Source organism: Nicotiana tabacum, chromosome 3 (assembly GCF_000715075.1).
Source record: "Nicotiana tabacum cultivar K326 chromosome 3, ASM71507v2, whole genome shotgun sequence".
In the NCBI taxonomy this organism is placed as follows: Eukaryota; Viridiplantae; Streptophyta; class Magnoliopsida; order Solanales; family Solanaceae; genus Nicotiana; species Nicotiana tabacum.
This window is the reverse complement of record NC_134082.1, coordinates 156,295,530-156,312,466: the sequence shown is the minus strand read 5'-3', so window position 1 is coordinate 156,312,466 and position 16,937 is coordinate 156,295,530. Positions and strand designations below refer to the sequence as shown.

Sequence of the window (16,937 nt, the reverse complement as noted above, 5' to 3'; positions counted from 1 at the left end):
AAGGTGACATAAATTTTCAAAATTTAGAAATAATTCTCATTTATCAAAGTAGGATAAAAGCCCGATGAAAAAATTGAGTTAAACTTAATTAAGAAATTTTAACTTTCAAAATTCATAATTTGGACATTAAAGGCATCTTAGACAGTTATTCTCTCCGTTCAATTTTACTTGTCAAATATTCCAAAAATAATTTTTCATTTTGACTTGTCACTTTTCACATTAATTACTTATTCCAGATAATTTTTCAAATTCATTAAGACTATTCATTAATTAATATGGGTATCATGGTAAACTATGTACTTTATTGATTATTTCTTAAAGGGTGTGCAAAGTCAATAGTGGACAAGTAAAAGTGAACGAAGGGAATACATTGGAACAGAGAGCATATTACTTAATTCGAGGCAGTAATATCTTACTGGAAAATTAATGAAGGTTCCAGGACCCCAATATTTCAAAGCAGCAAGATCTTATGCCCTTACTGCAACCTCCTCATCATCTTAAGCACCTACACGGGGTTTTAGTGACCAAATTAACATAACTTGAGTTAAGACCCAGTAATATTCGAATTTTGAGAAACGAATCAATCAAGGTACTCACCTAAGTAGACTGATCGCGTGGATCAATATAAGACTTTTCAAAACATCAGATTCCACAAAACTTGAACTATGAGCTAGAATTCTAATCTGCAAGCGCTGGAAATAATAATTGTCTTCCAGAGAGACAACCAGAGAGACAAAGAGAAATACCTTGCTTTCCCTTCTTATTTTGGTTTTGATTCCAGGTACTTTTATGCCAAAGATGAGCTTCATAGCGACCTTTCCATCTATGCCTATTCACATCGGAATCAAAACGTAGCTCATAATTTAACACGCAAGCAAAGAGATTTTTCAAGGTAAAGCAATAGTTGCTGGAAAAGCTTAAACAGAAGCAAAGCTTCATGCTCTGATTTATAGAACTAGAAGAAAAATATAAGCTGTTTAAACCTTAAGGTCTCAGTAACACATAATAGGTAACTGCTAGGTATTTTTCTATAATCACAGAAAGGCTACTTTAGAATACTGAATAAGAATCAAACTTCCTTATGGAGACAGTAAAAAGTTGGAGGTAAAGCAAATTGGAAATTAAAATAAAGGAAGTTGTGGAGAGCACCCATTTTGATACCCAAATTTTTCCATAATATTTAAAAACTATGCCCGGGCATCAATTAGTATTTTTTCATACAATTTCTGCATTTTTAAATATTTTAACTAATTTTTTCCAGCATTTATTTTATAAAACAATCACTAAATTGCATCACAAATAGTTTTATAATAACTTTTGTGGCTTAATTCTATTATTTGCATTCGTATTAAGTTTCAATTATTGCACAAATAGCCACATCTGTATATTTAGGATGCAATTGCAATTACTTTGCAATTATAGCCTATGCATGCATTGTTACATTATTTTTTATCGGAAAATAGCCTTTTATATTTTTAAAATATTAATTAATTACTTTAAAATATTTCCATGTATGAAAATTATTTTTTATAATTTATTAACCATTTTTTAAAAATTATTTTAGCAATTAATTACGTATTTAACAAATAGCCCCTTTTTATTTTGGACCTAGCCTATTAAATTAGCTCAATTTTAAGCCCCCCTCCCTAATCCCAATCGGGCCTAAAAGCTGTCCAGCCCAAACCCAGCATTTACCCGACCCACCTCTTGCCAAATCTTGGCCGTTGATCATTTTGATCAACAGTCCAGATTCCCCCTTCCTAAAATAAACTAACATATACCCCCAAACCCCAAAACCTCTCATTTCCCTCACCTCTCACGCTGACATCTAATCACCCCTTCTCTCAAAACCTAACCCTAATCCACCCTCACAGTCACTCATCTATGGACATCCATGATTGTTTCTCACAATCCCCAGGCCACTAATGGCTTCTCCTGTACTGGTATCACCATCTCTAGGGTCCTCAAGGGACCAGGGTTAGTCTGCTTACACCTTTTTATCTTTGCTTGCCCATTTTAGGCTGTTCCGATTTGATTTTAAGTAAGATCTCCCTATGTCGCCTTAGATCTATGGACTTCTAAGCCTACTTCTTCATCTCTGTGATTGTTCTCCTCGAAACCCTAAGTTATCCTTTGAGCTTCTCAGATATGTGCAAGATCTAAGATAGATCGAACTTATTTCATATGAGTTTTACAAGAACCTTATGATTTTTACAAGGACCTTCTGATTTTTGAATGGTTTTCTATTTTTTCTAAACTAGGGTTTCCCGAAAATTTCTTTCCAAAAACATTTGATAATTTTGAGTGTTTAATCTTCTGTTTCTTATGTGTTTTAACCGATTTCATAAGGTTTGCTTTAACCCCAACTTGTTTATGCTAAAAGCCCAAATTGTTTCGACATTTGTTTGATTTCTGAGTTATTTGTGTACTGACTTTGTCCTATACTTTGGTTTTTGGGATTCTTCTTTAACCTAATTCGATGTCTTTTGATTTTTATCCTAATGTGCCTCTATTAATGTTCTTGGTTTGACTTTTCTACTGATTTTATGTGTCTATGTTCATTTTTTTCCTATTCATGGTAAACCTATACTTTTCTCCTTAAATCAGTAATTGATTTGGATTCTTGATTTACCAATTTGCTTCGCTAAAATCGATGTGTTGAATCCTGACTATTCCTTTCTTTCCTATTTGAATTCTCTACGATATTTGCTGACTCTTTACGTGATTTTCTCTTTTAATTAAACCCTTGACTATTCTGAAGTTCTTATTTTTGGTTTGATTTGAACACTTTTCCTTAACAAACCTTTGATTCTTACTTCTCTACTCGGTTTGATTGAACTTCTTGCCTTAATTAGCTTTCTCCTGCCTTATTTGAATCAACGATGTTATTTGCTGATTTTTACTAATTGTTTCCTTAATTGAAGTCCTGTTCACTCACCCCTAATTACCTACTTTGTACCCCAAGTCTTACTTGATTTCCTTCTTTAAATATCTGTCATGCTTTTACTGTTGAGTGATTATCCCTTGATTAAGGGGAAGACTTTACTGATTTCATGTGTGTGACTGATTCTGTTAATTTCCCTAATTGCTACATAATTGATCATTTACCTTATTTTGTTTAACTCTTGATTACTATATATGCCCTTACCTATTCTCACTTCTGAACACGAACAATAGTTCAGAAACTACTACTTTTACACTCTAAAAAGGCTCTCTCTACTCTCTCTAGTACTTGTGATCTCTGTTATTCTAGCCGGTTGCAAGCCAAGGCTGAAAATTGCACAATACCTTTCTCACATCTTGTGTTTTCTTTCTTTAACTAAGTATGCTTCTGATTAATTTTAAGAATCTAAACCTATGTATTTATTTACTACCTTAGTTCATATGGTCTGAGTCCATTCTTGCTTCTGTTTACTGCTTACCCAGCATGCCAAATACTGCTTATTCAAATCTGTGATTAGCATGTTTCCACTTTACTTGCTTATTTGCTATCCTGTTTAACATGTCTACATATGTAACTAAGCATGTTTGACTGACTACTGTTTATCTAGCATGCCTAAACTTTGCTCTTGTGTAATTAGCATGCCTTCACTTGTTAATTCTGGCATGCCCATTTAAGTCCTTGCCTGTTCTGCCTCACTCCTGCTAAATTAATCTCCCTAGAGTGACTCTAGTTGTGTTGTTTAAATGTCCTCAACCTGTTTCTGCTGTGATCTTTGATGCATGGCATGCATTCTATCTAACCTACTGGTTCTGTAGAACCCCTTAAGAACTCTATGCATCATATTATTTATGTGCTCCATTAAAAGAATATTCTCTGTATTCCCAACCCTTCTTTCCCTGTGTGAAAATTGTTTGCCAAAGTACTTCCTAAAGCTTATTTGTTCTATGACTGGTGTTCTAATTGTAGATTGTTTTCATACTTTCCTCAAACTATTTTATCACTAAATCAGTACTGGTTTTCAGAAATTCTTTTCACTCCTAATAATTTTCTTTATACTGCCCATTAAACTCTTTCAAACTATTATGCACTTTCACTTACTCCAAGAATACTAGGTCCTGCCCCTCTGGTATGTGTACTGCTTAGAGACCCTTGATATCTCTTTGAACTCTGGCATATCAGGGATGGCACTTCCACACTACACAATAATCAGTTGTTATTTGAGAAAAGTCTAGGTGTGAGCAGTGTCTGGGATCCTTGAGGTCCTTAGGGAACTCTAACACACCTAGACATGAAATTGACTACTAGGGGCCTTGAAAATCACTTTGGGCCTACTTCAGGCTTCCTATAGCTTAACTTCTATTCTATTTATGTAATTTATATTCAATTCTTAGTCTGTAATAGTTAATTGTAAACAAATATTGAGGTGATTAGTGAAAGGGAGGGTAGTTGAATATTCTGGGTAAAGTTAGGTAGATAACATGCCTATAGGGTTTATTCTAATTTACATGTGCTGTGTTAGACAATCTGCCTATAGGATTTCTTGGTTGAAATGAATTCTACCTGCTCCATTTCATAAATTTAGATATCATGCCTATAGGGTGTAAAGTAATTGAAGTTCAGTTTCCGTTACAACATGTATTCAAATTCATCTCCTTAGAAATCATGCCTATTGGATTAAAAATTAGTTTTAATAGAAATCATGCCTATGGGGATTTCGCTTTGGTCACATAAATTTTACTCGCTTTCAGCTTAGTTAGACCTAAAATCAGTTTAACTTTAATTCATGTTTGTAGATTCTTAATCGGTTTAATTAATTAATCTACTCGTTTTTTTACACAGCGTTAAATAATATTACCAGAAAGCATGCCCATAGGATCCAAATTACCCTTTTAAAATAGTTTACTGATTTACTGCATTCCTGATTAAGGAGTAGATACCATGCTCATAGGATATCACTGTTATACGCCTAGGCAAGCCTATAGGGAGATTACAAATCCTGCAACTTTAAAACTATGTTCTGTTATCTGTGACTGCTCATATTCAACAGGTCTAAAATCAGTAGGCAAACTGAATAGGTCTTTAACACTTTGGTCCAAACTTAATATTTCATATTCTCTGCTCACCTAGATATCCTGTTCTAGAGTTCCTCTTAAATATCTGAAAACCATTGTTTGAGACGTGCACTTTCTTGTTCTATTTGTGGAGGTAAAATGTGAGCCTTTCATTGTTCCCTCTTTAAATGCAGTCCTAATTGTTTTGGTTGACGCCTAGATTTTCTCCTTTAAAGTACCTTAGGATGGTCTAGAACTACCTAAATTAGAGGTCCTAAATACCTCCATGGCCACAAGGAAGGGACGGGTAGTGCACGCATAGGATATCTTTCAAGGTTGCTAGAACGCTTTAGGCTATGACCAAGGGGAGGGAGTTGGGTAGTAAGGATATAATGACTACGCGCTAATGTCACGTGTAGCCCCTTATTGAGGAGTGAGTATCGGGCATTGTGTGGGTATGATCCTATAGGCTAACCAACCTAGGACCCCTCTTTCCCAACTCCCGTTATTTAAATAAATTTACTTTTCTTTACATAAGTGCAAATTGTTCAAACCTTTTCCCTTGTTCTCATTATTAGAATCATACATGCACTTAGAATGTCAAAACATGCCTTTACTTGCGAGTATGTGTTAAAACTTTTTATTTGTTAAAATGACTACTTCACACAGTTTAAGTTCGGCCGGGACCCACCGTTGTGGACTGTGAGGGGTGCCTAACACCTTCCCCTCAAGGTTATCTCGAGCCCTTAACCTAATCTCTGGTAATTCAAACTAGTTACATGAGTTAATCACTCTCGGTGCCCTAAAGCACCATAATCCGTTAGGTGGCGACTCTCCAAATACCCAAATTCCCAAAAGGAAATGAGTTATTCTCCCATGAATGTCGAAACCCAAAATTCCTCGCAAAGGAAAAAGGGGGGAACGACAGCATAGCGACTCTGTTGGGGATATTTTTAGGCTCTTACCACAACGAACTTATCTATTGTGAATTAGTCCAAGCATGCTCTATCCCACGTATGCTTTCCTCTTATTTGAATTTAACTGTCTATTTTCAAGCATTTTGTGATTCTTTTATTCCTGAACCTGACTTGTCTCTTTGTTTTCCTTTCTGTAACCATCTTTCAATTATTTAAATACCACATTTATCATTTTTTACGCGCAAATACTAGACAACGTGATATTTATTGTTGCATAAATCATGCTCAACATTATATTCCACTCGTGCATAATTAATCCTATAGCAATGCTTGATGAGTGTTTGTGCTCTTCCTATATATCACCCTTTAAATGTAGAAAGGCGTATTTGTGGTAAAACTAGTCGATCAGCGATGCGTTCGACGGTTTCGTGCCTTTCCCCCTCAAGTTGTCCACTTGAGAGTCCCAGTCTAGACCTCTATAGCAGCCTTACTCTGGTTAATTGTACATGCATCATGGTCAAACCTAGCCGGGTTAATATGTTGTCCACATAATAACCCTTTAAGACAAGCCTTGTCCAAAAGTTCATAAGGTTTTCCATAATCCCAACGGACGTAACCTGTTTATATGCATTAATTTGGAGAAATAAGTGCCAATATGCTAATTATTACTGTATAAATAGACGAACCTGGAGGGGGAAAGGGTCTAACTCTCTTTTTTGCAGAAAATGAGGCACGAAGTCCCCAGAGTTGGTATGGTCGGTAGCATACCCTCACTTTTGCTAGATTGGTGGAGGGATCTTCCTTCATGTGACCAAAACCATGTGAAACGAGTCTTAGGAAACTTGCCTTCTCTGTTGGACCTTAATCCCAACAAAATACTGATCAAGGCTGCAACTATGTTTTGGGACAAGGAAAGGGCTGTGTTCCATTTTGGGAACATAGAAATGACTCCCCTCCTAGAAGAAATAGGAGGATTTGTTGGGTTGCCTTGGGATAGCCCTAATCTGTTAGCACCTGAAAATCGCACTGCTAGGGGATTTCTAAAAATGATTTCTAAAAATGGGGCTGAAGAAGAATGACAACTTGAAATGCCTAAAGGACTCCTACATGCCTTTTGAGTTCCTTTTTGAAAGATACGGTCACAACAGCTCCTACCGTATTTTTAATGATGAGTTCTCAATTACTTCTTTAGGTTGGATTCATCGTAGGGTCTTCATGTTTATTTTGTGTTTATTGGGCATGTTGGTATTCCCAACCCAAGGGGATAAGATCCATACTAGGCTGACCATGGTGTCCAAAACTCTGATAGACGGGATCAAAAGGGAGACATACACTATCATCCCTATGATCGTTGTAGACACGTACCGGGCTTTGGAGCGATATCAGAAGGAGTTCAGGTTTTTCGAGGGTTGCAACTTGGTGCTATAGGTATGGTTGTTGGAACATCTCCAAAAGGAACAATACCGTCAAGAATTTCCGCGAATGCCGTGGAATGATCACATAGCCTTCCATCATCCCAAAAGAATAAACTATATTCCAGACATGTTTGCTCAGCCAGAGGACGCTGTAGGATGGGTACAACTTTTCGAAAATTTGACCGAAGATCAAGTTCAGTGGATGTTCGAGTGGTTCCCTACCGATGAAATTCATCATCAATCCAGGGATTTTCCGCACTTGGTATTGATTGGGTTGAGGGGCATATACCCTTACGCTCCTCTCAAGGTTGTGAGACAAGCAGGCAGGAGGCAAATCATACCACGAGTCACTAAAATGTGTCACTTCAGAGCCAATTTCAAAGGTGATGCCATCCTCTATAAAAATGAAGCGCAACATATGTGGACCTTAAAGATTATTGTGGAGAAGGATACTATTGAGTCAGACCGATACCACACGGGCCACTCATACCTTTACCCTTTGTGGTTGGAGGACAACATAACTGGGGACATTGAGCCAAGGGCTGGGCCAGGAAACAAGGTCATAGATGAGGTTGCTGAAGTCGAGGTGAAGTACAACAAGCTGCGGAAAAGAGTTCGAGAGTCTGAAGTCGAGCATATGGAACTGCACAAGGCTGATATAGAGATAATTAACTAGTGGGAAGAAAGAGCTGTTAAATCCAGTGAAAGGCTGGAATATATGGAGTACAGCTTAATGGAGTTGGAAGGGAAGATGAGAAAAATGGTAACTGACTGCCAAAACACTAAAGGAAACAAAGGAGGGCATCTTGTAAGGGCATTCCTACTGCTGAACCTGTGCGAGTTGGGAGAGTTGATCGACAAGAGCATCCAATCTAGAGAGGGTCCTTCTTGGACCAAATAGATTAGATTTACTTGATTTTCAAATGTAATAAGACCAAGAGTCATTAGTAACATTATCTTATTTAGTTTTGTTTTGGTTCGTTTGCTTTTACATTAATAAAATGAGGCAATTATTGGCACTAAATTTCTCCAAATTTATTTATTAGGCCTACCTCGGGCACAACGAGGTTCCAAAATTAGAACGCAAATTCACATTCCCGCAATATATGTTTAAATACTGCAAACTTTTTAGAATCCTTACTGACTTGTGTACCTTTTTATTTTTCTTTATTCTTTATTCCCGCCCCCTAAGGTTGGTTCCTTCATACTGGCATCGTCAGCATATCACACCAGATCTAGAGGCCCTCTACCTCCCCCTCCTCCAAGTAATACAAAAGGCAGAGGAAAAACAAAAATGGACGACTTAAGTGGTATTCGAAAGGATAATGCTGAGAACACAGAAACTTCAGATGGTCGGAGTACTCTGACACCAAATGATCTAGTCTTGAGATTGGTACAAAAGATATTGGAATTACAAGTAGAGCTTGAGTAGGTTCGCAACTTGGCAAACTTGTCACTCACCCTGAATGTCCCCGATATCAACCAACAAAACACAAAGAACCCAACACCTCCCCAAAACACACCAAACCAACATCCGCAAAACCCTCCTGCACCGCAACAATACGCAACCCCATCCCAAAATATCAATCCCCTACCAATACCAACTCCACCACAACACCACCACCAACCAATTCATTACCCACCAACTGCCACTTATCATATTCCCTAGAATACACCTCAACCCATTCCTGACCCTCAAAACTCTGCCAATGACCACCATTACACCCAGGCACCTGGCACTCACCAAAATAACCCCATATACATGAAAATCGTACCTCACTCTATCCAACAATCTCATATACACCAGAATCCTCCGAGAAGGACCTGCTCATTAAAAACATGGCTTAAGAACTCAAGAAATTGACAAGTCGAGTTCAGGGTGTCGAAGGTGGCAAAGGAATAAAAGGTTTGAATTATGAAGACCTATGCATACAACCAGATGTAGAACTGCCAGAGGGTTACAAACCTCCCAAGTTCGAAATATTTGATGGTACAGGTGATCCCAGGGTTCATTTGAGGACCTATTGTGACAAGCTTGTCAGAGTCGGGAAAGACGAAAAGATGCAGATGAAACTCTTTAAGAGGAGTCCTACTAGAGATGCTTTGTCCTAGTACATCAGCCAAGACCCTAAGAAATGGTCTAACTGGGTAATATGGCATCGAATTTCATGGACCGGTTCAGGTTCAATACAAAAAATGCAACTGATGTTTTCTACATCCAGAATCTTAAGAAGAAATCCACTGAAACCTTCCACGAGTATGCTACTTGTTGGAGGTCGGAAGCAGCCAAGGTCAGACTCTCTCTGGACAAGGAACAGATGAACAAGTTCTTTATTAGAGCACATGATCCACAATATTATGAAAGGTTGATGGTTATCGAAAATCATAAATTTTTTGATATCGTCAAACTCGGAGAAATAATGGAAGAAGGAATCAAGAGTGGGATGGTGACAAAAGATGAGGCATTACATGCCACAAACAAGGCATTACAATCAGGCGGCATATCAAAGAAAAGAGACGTTAGGGCAGTAATGGTAGCTCAAGGCCCGAAATCTCCACCTATATATCAAACACCTCCACCCACATACCAAGCACACCACTCACATATCAACCCTCATCTCCCAGATATTCCCAACCAGCCACTGCCTATCATACCTATAAATCCCAACCATCTCATTTCCAATCACCTCCAACTCGCCAAAATTTTCCAAGACCACGACCAAACTTTGACTGCAAGCCACCTAGATAGTACACTGCTATTGCTAAACCCATCGACAGTTGTATAAAAGGTTGAAAGTCGCTGGTTATGTCACCCCTATTCCTGTTATGGCATTAGAGAATCCGTCCCAATGGGTCAAACCAAACAAAACCTATGCATACCATTCTGGTATGAAAGGGCACACCATTGACGTGTCGAACATTGAAAGATAAGATCCATACGCTGATTGACAATAAGGTTATACAGGCAAAAGAAGCTGCACCCAATGTCCACAACAACCCCTTCCTTGATCATAGGGGTGTCGGGATACTTGTGATAGAAATGGATGAGGAATGGGATCCTGAGGGATAAATTGGGCTTATTCGACAAGGCGATGACTTTAAGCTTGAAGTCACACTTACTCCTATTATAGTACAGAATCTATTGCCGCTCGAAGTTAAGATTACTATATCAGTTCCATTTGAGGTAGAGGTAGCTCCGCCTGCGGCCACCCCTGTTCCATTTGAAGTGAAAGTGGCCACACCTTTCACGGTGACAGTATCAACCACACCTCCTTTTGACTCAAAAGCAGTACCTTGGGATTATGTTGTCGAGGCTAGGCAAAATGGGAAGGCAAAGATGGAGGAATCCAATGCTGCGCAAGGAATGACTAGGACCGGGAGAATTTATACACCTGAACACTTGGGAGGACCAAGTAAGGATGCTGCTACCAAGCACCCTATCATTGAAACAGGATTAGATGACCTTTGAAGGAAAGTACAAGCAAGGGAATATTCTATCATTGATCATTTGAACAAAACCCCAACTCAAATATCCATACTATCGTTGTTGCAAAATTCAGAGGCACACAAGAATGCTTTGATGAAGGTGTTGAGCGAAGCTTACGTGCCCAACAATATCATATGCGGGGAAATGGCCAATATGGTAGGGCAGGTACTGGAAAGCCATAAAATAATCTTCTACGAAGATGAGCTACCACCTGAAGGGTTGAATCATAACCGATCTCTGCATATCACAGTGTAATTTGAAGACAAATTCATCGTCAGGGTCTTGATTGTTGGAGGTTCAAGCCTCAATATTTGTCCGTTGAATACTTTGAAAAGACTGGGCAAAGGTTTCCATGAAATACGGGCAGAGAGCATGAATGTGAAAGCTTTCGATGGGTCCCAAAGGGCCATAACTGGGGAAATTAATCTTTGTCTACAGATGGTGCCAACTTGGTTCGACGTTGAATTTCAGGTGCTCGACATATCAGCCTCATACAATCTTCTATTAAGCCGATGAAGGATACATGCCGCCGAGGCCGTATATTCCACACTACATCAATCTATGAAATTCGAATGGAACCATCAGGAGGTAATCATTCACGGAAATTGGAGTAACCCCATTTACATCAGTCAAACTATCCCGGCTATTGGAAATATAAGAAGGCTAGGAGGGGAAACCTACCATCATATCGAACGTGTCAATGCCGTCGAAAAAGACAAATATTGGATCAGCAAAATAGAAAGCATACTGGCATGGTCTGGGTATAAACCTGTCAAGGGGCTTGGGAAGAATCTTCAGGGTATTACTAAGCCGATACAGCTGAAGCATCATGGCACTAACTTCGGTCTCGGATATCAGTATACATAGCAGGAGTATGATGATTGATCGCCTCCATGGCATGGACCTTATTACCCTCTCGAGTAACCGGTGCCGTATCTGGATTAGAATTTTACCAAGCTGACACAATATGGGGAACTGCAGAAGAAGAAGCATTAGCTGGGCTGAGGAATCTGGTTTTGGAGGATGAAGGCATGGACTGCAGTGCAATTATTGAGGAGGAGGAGGAAAAAGGCCTCACTATCCAGATTGTGGAGAAGGGAGTTATTCTAAAAAACTGGACCACCACACTATCCCGGGCCCGCCGAGTCCCTGGGTAGCTTGGCAGATTTTATTCCTATATCCATTCTAGGAATTTAAGATTTTTAGTAATTTGTTTTTAAGATTCACTTATTTCAAAATAAATTCTCAATTCATCGAGCCGTACTCGTTTGGATGTTTTAAGTATTAATCAAATGCATTGCTCTTTATTATTTATTATTATCTTTCATATTTTTCTTTCTACAGCGTTATTGTTACTTTTCCTGATGAACCGGTGATTATGACATGTAATAAGGCAATGCAACAAGAGAATAATGATTCAGATAAAGAAGACGAGATACCCAACGAAGTTGTCAAGGAGGTTGAAAACTTTGAAAATAAGCCTAAGTCCAATCTGGACGAGACCGAAGCAGTAAATTTAGGGGACACTGAGACCGTCAAGGAGACTCGCATCAGCATTCACTTATCACCAACAGAAAAGGAAGAGTACATCCACTTCTTAAAAGAGTATGAGGACATTTTCGCATGGTCATATGATGACATGACCGGTTTGAGCACGTCCATAGTGGCTCACAGGTTGCCTACTAATCCCATGTGTCCGCTAGTAAAACAGAAACTTAGAAAGTTCAAACCAGACATGAGCCTGAAAATTAAGTAGGAAGTTACTAAGCAGATCAAAGCCAAAGTTCTCAGGGTGGTTGAGTACCCAACCTGGTTAGCCAACATTGTACCAGTTCCAAAGAAAGATGGGAAAGTCTGAGTATATGTTGACTATCGGGATTTAAATAGAGCAAGTCCTAAAGATGACTTTCCACTGCCAAACATACACATACTGATCGATAATTGAGCCAAGCATGAACTCTAATCCTTTGTGGATTGCTTCGCAGGCTACCACCAGATTTGGATAAACGAAGAAGACGTAGAGAAAATAGCCTTTATTACACCATGTGAGGTATACTGCTACAAGATGATGCCATTTGGTCTAAAGAATGCTGGTGCTACCTACATGAGGGCCATGACAACCATCTTCCATGATATGATACACAAAGAAATAGAGGTGTATGTGGACGACGTCATTATCGAATCCAAGAGGGTCGCAGATCATATAGCAGACTTGAGAAAGTTATTTGACAGGTTAAGGAGGTACTACTTGAAAATGAACCCCACAAAGTGTACATTCGGGGTCCCCGTAGGAAAGTTACTGGGATTCATTGTCAGTCATCAAGGGATCTAGCTGGATCCATCTAAAGTCAAGGTTATTCAGGAGTTACCGTCACCTAGGAGCAAAAAGGACGTGATGAGCTTCTTAGGACGTCTCAACTATATAAGTTGCTTCATAGCACATTCCACAGTCATATGTTAACCCATCTTCAAGATGCTGAGGAAAGATGCCGAAACAAGCTGGACTGAGGATTGTCAGAAAGCTTTCGACAAAATTAAGGAGTACATATCCACACCACCAGTTTTGGTCCCGCCAAAACCAAGAGGACCTTTTCTACTCTATCTATCTGTATTGGACGGAGCCTTCATATGTGTTCTGGGACAACATAACAGAACAGGGAGAAAGGAGCAAGCCATATACTACCTAAGTAAGAAATTCACAATTTACGAAGCACGATACTCTCTGCTGGAATGCACTTGCTGTGATTTGACCTGGACAACTCAGAAATTGAGGAATTACTTCTGTGCCTATACCACAAACCTCATATCCAGGATGGACCCTCTGAAGTATATATTTCAGAAACCCATGCCGACTGGAAAGTTAGTTAAGTGGAAAATACTATTGAGTGAGTTTGATATCGTCTACATAACTCAAACGGCGGTCAAAGGACAAGCATTGGTAGATCATCTTGCTGAAAACCCGGTAGGAGGAGAATACGAGCCCTTGAAAACGTATTTTCCTGATGAAAAAGTATCATTCGTAGGAGAGTACATTATCGAAGCATATGACGGTTGGAGGATGTTCTTTGACGAAGCTATAAATTTCAAAAGGGTAGGCATTGGAGCAGTTTTGTTATAAGAAATGGGGCAACATTATCCGGTATCTGCCAAACTCAGATTTCCCTGCACCAACAATATGGCAGAATATGAAGCCTACATACTATGATTCAACATGGCAATCAGCATGAATATTCAGGAGCTGCTGGTAATCAGTGATTCAGATCTGCTTGTGCACCAGGTACAAGGAGAATGGACCACCAAGAATTCCAAGATATTGCCATATCTGCACCATGTGTAGGAATTGAGAAAGAGGTTCACAAAGATAGAGTTCCGACATGTGCCCAGAATTCAGAATGAGTTCGCTGATGCATTAGCCACTTTATCATCCATGATACAACATCCAGATAAGAATTACATTGATCCTATCCCGGTGAGGATTCATAATTAGTCGATATATTGTGCATATGTTGAAGAAGAAACAGATGGAAAACCTTGGTTCCATGACATCAAAGAGTTTTTGGCGAAAGGAGAATATCCGGAGTATGCAAACCACACTCAGAAACGCACACTCCGAATATTGTCCACTCACTTCTTCCATAGCAGAGGAAATTTGTACAAGAGAACTCCTGATTTGGGACTGCTAGGATATGTCGATGCAAAAGAGGCTTCTAAGTTACTTGAGGAGATACATGTTGGGACCTGCGGCCCACATATGAACGGTTTTGTCTTAGCCAAGAAGATACTCAAGGCCGGTTACTTTTGGATGACCATGGAGATAGACTGCGTCCAGTATATCTGCAAATGCTACCAATGCCAAGTGCATGCTGATATGATAAAAGTGCAGCCAAATAAGCTCAATGCAACAAGCTCACCTTAGCCATCTGCCACCTGGGGAATGGATCTCATTGGTCCAATTGAGCCCACTACTTCAAACGGACATAGGTTTATTCTGGTAGCCATTGATTATTTCACAAAATGGGTAGAGGCTGCATCTTACAAAGTTGTAACCAAGAAGGTCGTCATAGACTTTGTCAAAGATCGTATCGTTTGCCGATTTAGAGTTCCCGAGTCCATTATTACTGATAACACTGTTAATCTCAATAGTGATCTGATGAAGCCATGTGTGAAACTTTCAAAATCAAACACAAGAATTCCACAGCCTGTAGACCTTAGATGAATGGAGCCGTAGAAGCCGCCAATAAAAGCATCAAGAAGATACTAAGGAAGATGGTAGAAAATCACAAATAATGGCACGAGAAGCTTCCTTTTGCTCTGTTGGGATACCGCACCATAGTTCGTACATCAACCGGGGCAACCCCCTACATGCTGGTTTATGGTACCGAGGATGTCATCCTAACCGAGGTAGAGATTCCTTCTTTAAGAATCATACAGGAAGCTGAACTCAGTGATGCAGAATGGATAAAGAGCAGCTATGAACAATTGACCCTCATAGATGGAAAAAAGATGAATGCATTATGTCATGGTCAGCTTTACCAGAACAGAATGTCCAGAGATTTCAACAAAAGGGTCAAATCAAGAAAATTTGCACCAGGACAGTTAGTGCTGAAAAAGATCTTCCCACACCAAGATAAAGCCAAAGGGAAATTCTCTCCTAACTAGCAAAGTTCGTACATGGTTCACAAGGCGCTGATAGGAGGAGCACTCATACTTGCAGAAATGTACGGAGAAATTTGGCCAAAGCCAATCAATTAAGACGCAGTCAAAATATACTATGCTTAGATTATTTACATTTTCTCATCTGATGTAATAGAACTATGCTTGACCTAATTCCCGTTTAAGATGGGATACGTAGACAGCCTTATGGGTTCGGTCATATCATAATAAAATTTCCATTTCCCCTAAAATCAGAAGCTGTGGCAGAATTTTAAGGAGGACCTTCAAAATTCCGGAGTATGTCTAGCCAATGCCAACATATACCAGATGGTCAAAAATCGGTTAAGAAATTGGGGCAGAATTTTGAGAAGGATTCTCAAAATTTCGAGGAAGGTTCAACAAAGTTCGCAAATGGTCGAATGATCATCTGCCAAACTGGGGCAGAATTTTAAGAAGGACCCTCAAAATTCTAACATGAGAAAGCTGCAATGTTTTTGAAATGTGTTACAGTCACTAGTTCATCTAAAAATCACTTGATATATCAACATTTCTAAAATGACTCAATTTTATCAATAATATAATTTCATATTTTCAAAAACTCTATTTCCATAACAGTCAGGTGTTACTCAGGAAAACTCAAACAAGGCCTTCAGAATGGAATAAAGCTAGGCCAACAGACAAAGGCACGAACCAACTTCCCCCTCACAAAACTTACAATTTTTCTTTGAGCATATGCACATCTGATGTAGCGATAGCATTCGCAAACATGTATATTATCAATCAGGCCATCAGACACCGAATATATATCTCTAGCTAAGAAATATGCTACTCTTATTTGCTACTCGTTCTCTGCACGGGACTAAGCCCTATCATGTATACCTGCATGAGGCTAATCCCTGCCTCCATATCTGCATGGGGCTAATCCCTGCCTCCATATCTGCATGAGGCAAATCCTTTCTTCCCTATTTGCATGAGGTTAATCCTTGCCTCCATATTTGCACGAGGCTAATCCTTGCCTCCATATTTGCATGAGGCTAATCCCTGCCTCCATATTTGCATGAGGCTAATCCTTGCCTCCATACTTACATGAGGCTAATCTTTGTCTCCATATTTGCATGAGTCTAATCCTTGCCTCCATATTTGCATGAGGCTAATCCTTGCCTCCATATTTGCATGAGGCTAATCCATGCCTCCATATTTGTATGAGGCTAATCCTTGCCTTCCTATTTGCATGAGGCTAATCCTTGCCTCCATATTTGCACGAGGCTAATCCTTGCCTCCATATTTGCATGAGGCTAATCCCCGCCTCCATATCTGCATGAGGCTAATCCTTGCCTTCCTATTTGCATGAGGCTAATCCTTGCCTCCATATTTGCACGAGGCTAATCCTTGCCTCCATATTTGCACGAGGCTAATCCTTGCCTCCATATTTGCATGAGGCTAATCCCTGCCTCTATATTTGCATGAGGC

At 39.4% G+C, this 16,937-nt stretch overlaps 1 pseudogene; it reads right to left on the bottom strand.

Moving 5' to 3' along the window:
* Nucleotides 1-16,937, bottom strand: part of LOC107831146 (AP2-like ethylene-responsive transcription factor At2g41710) — a 79,029-nt pseudogene that overhangs the window by 46,831 nt on the left and 15,261 nt on the right.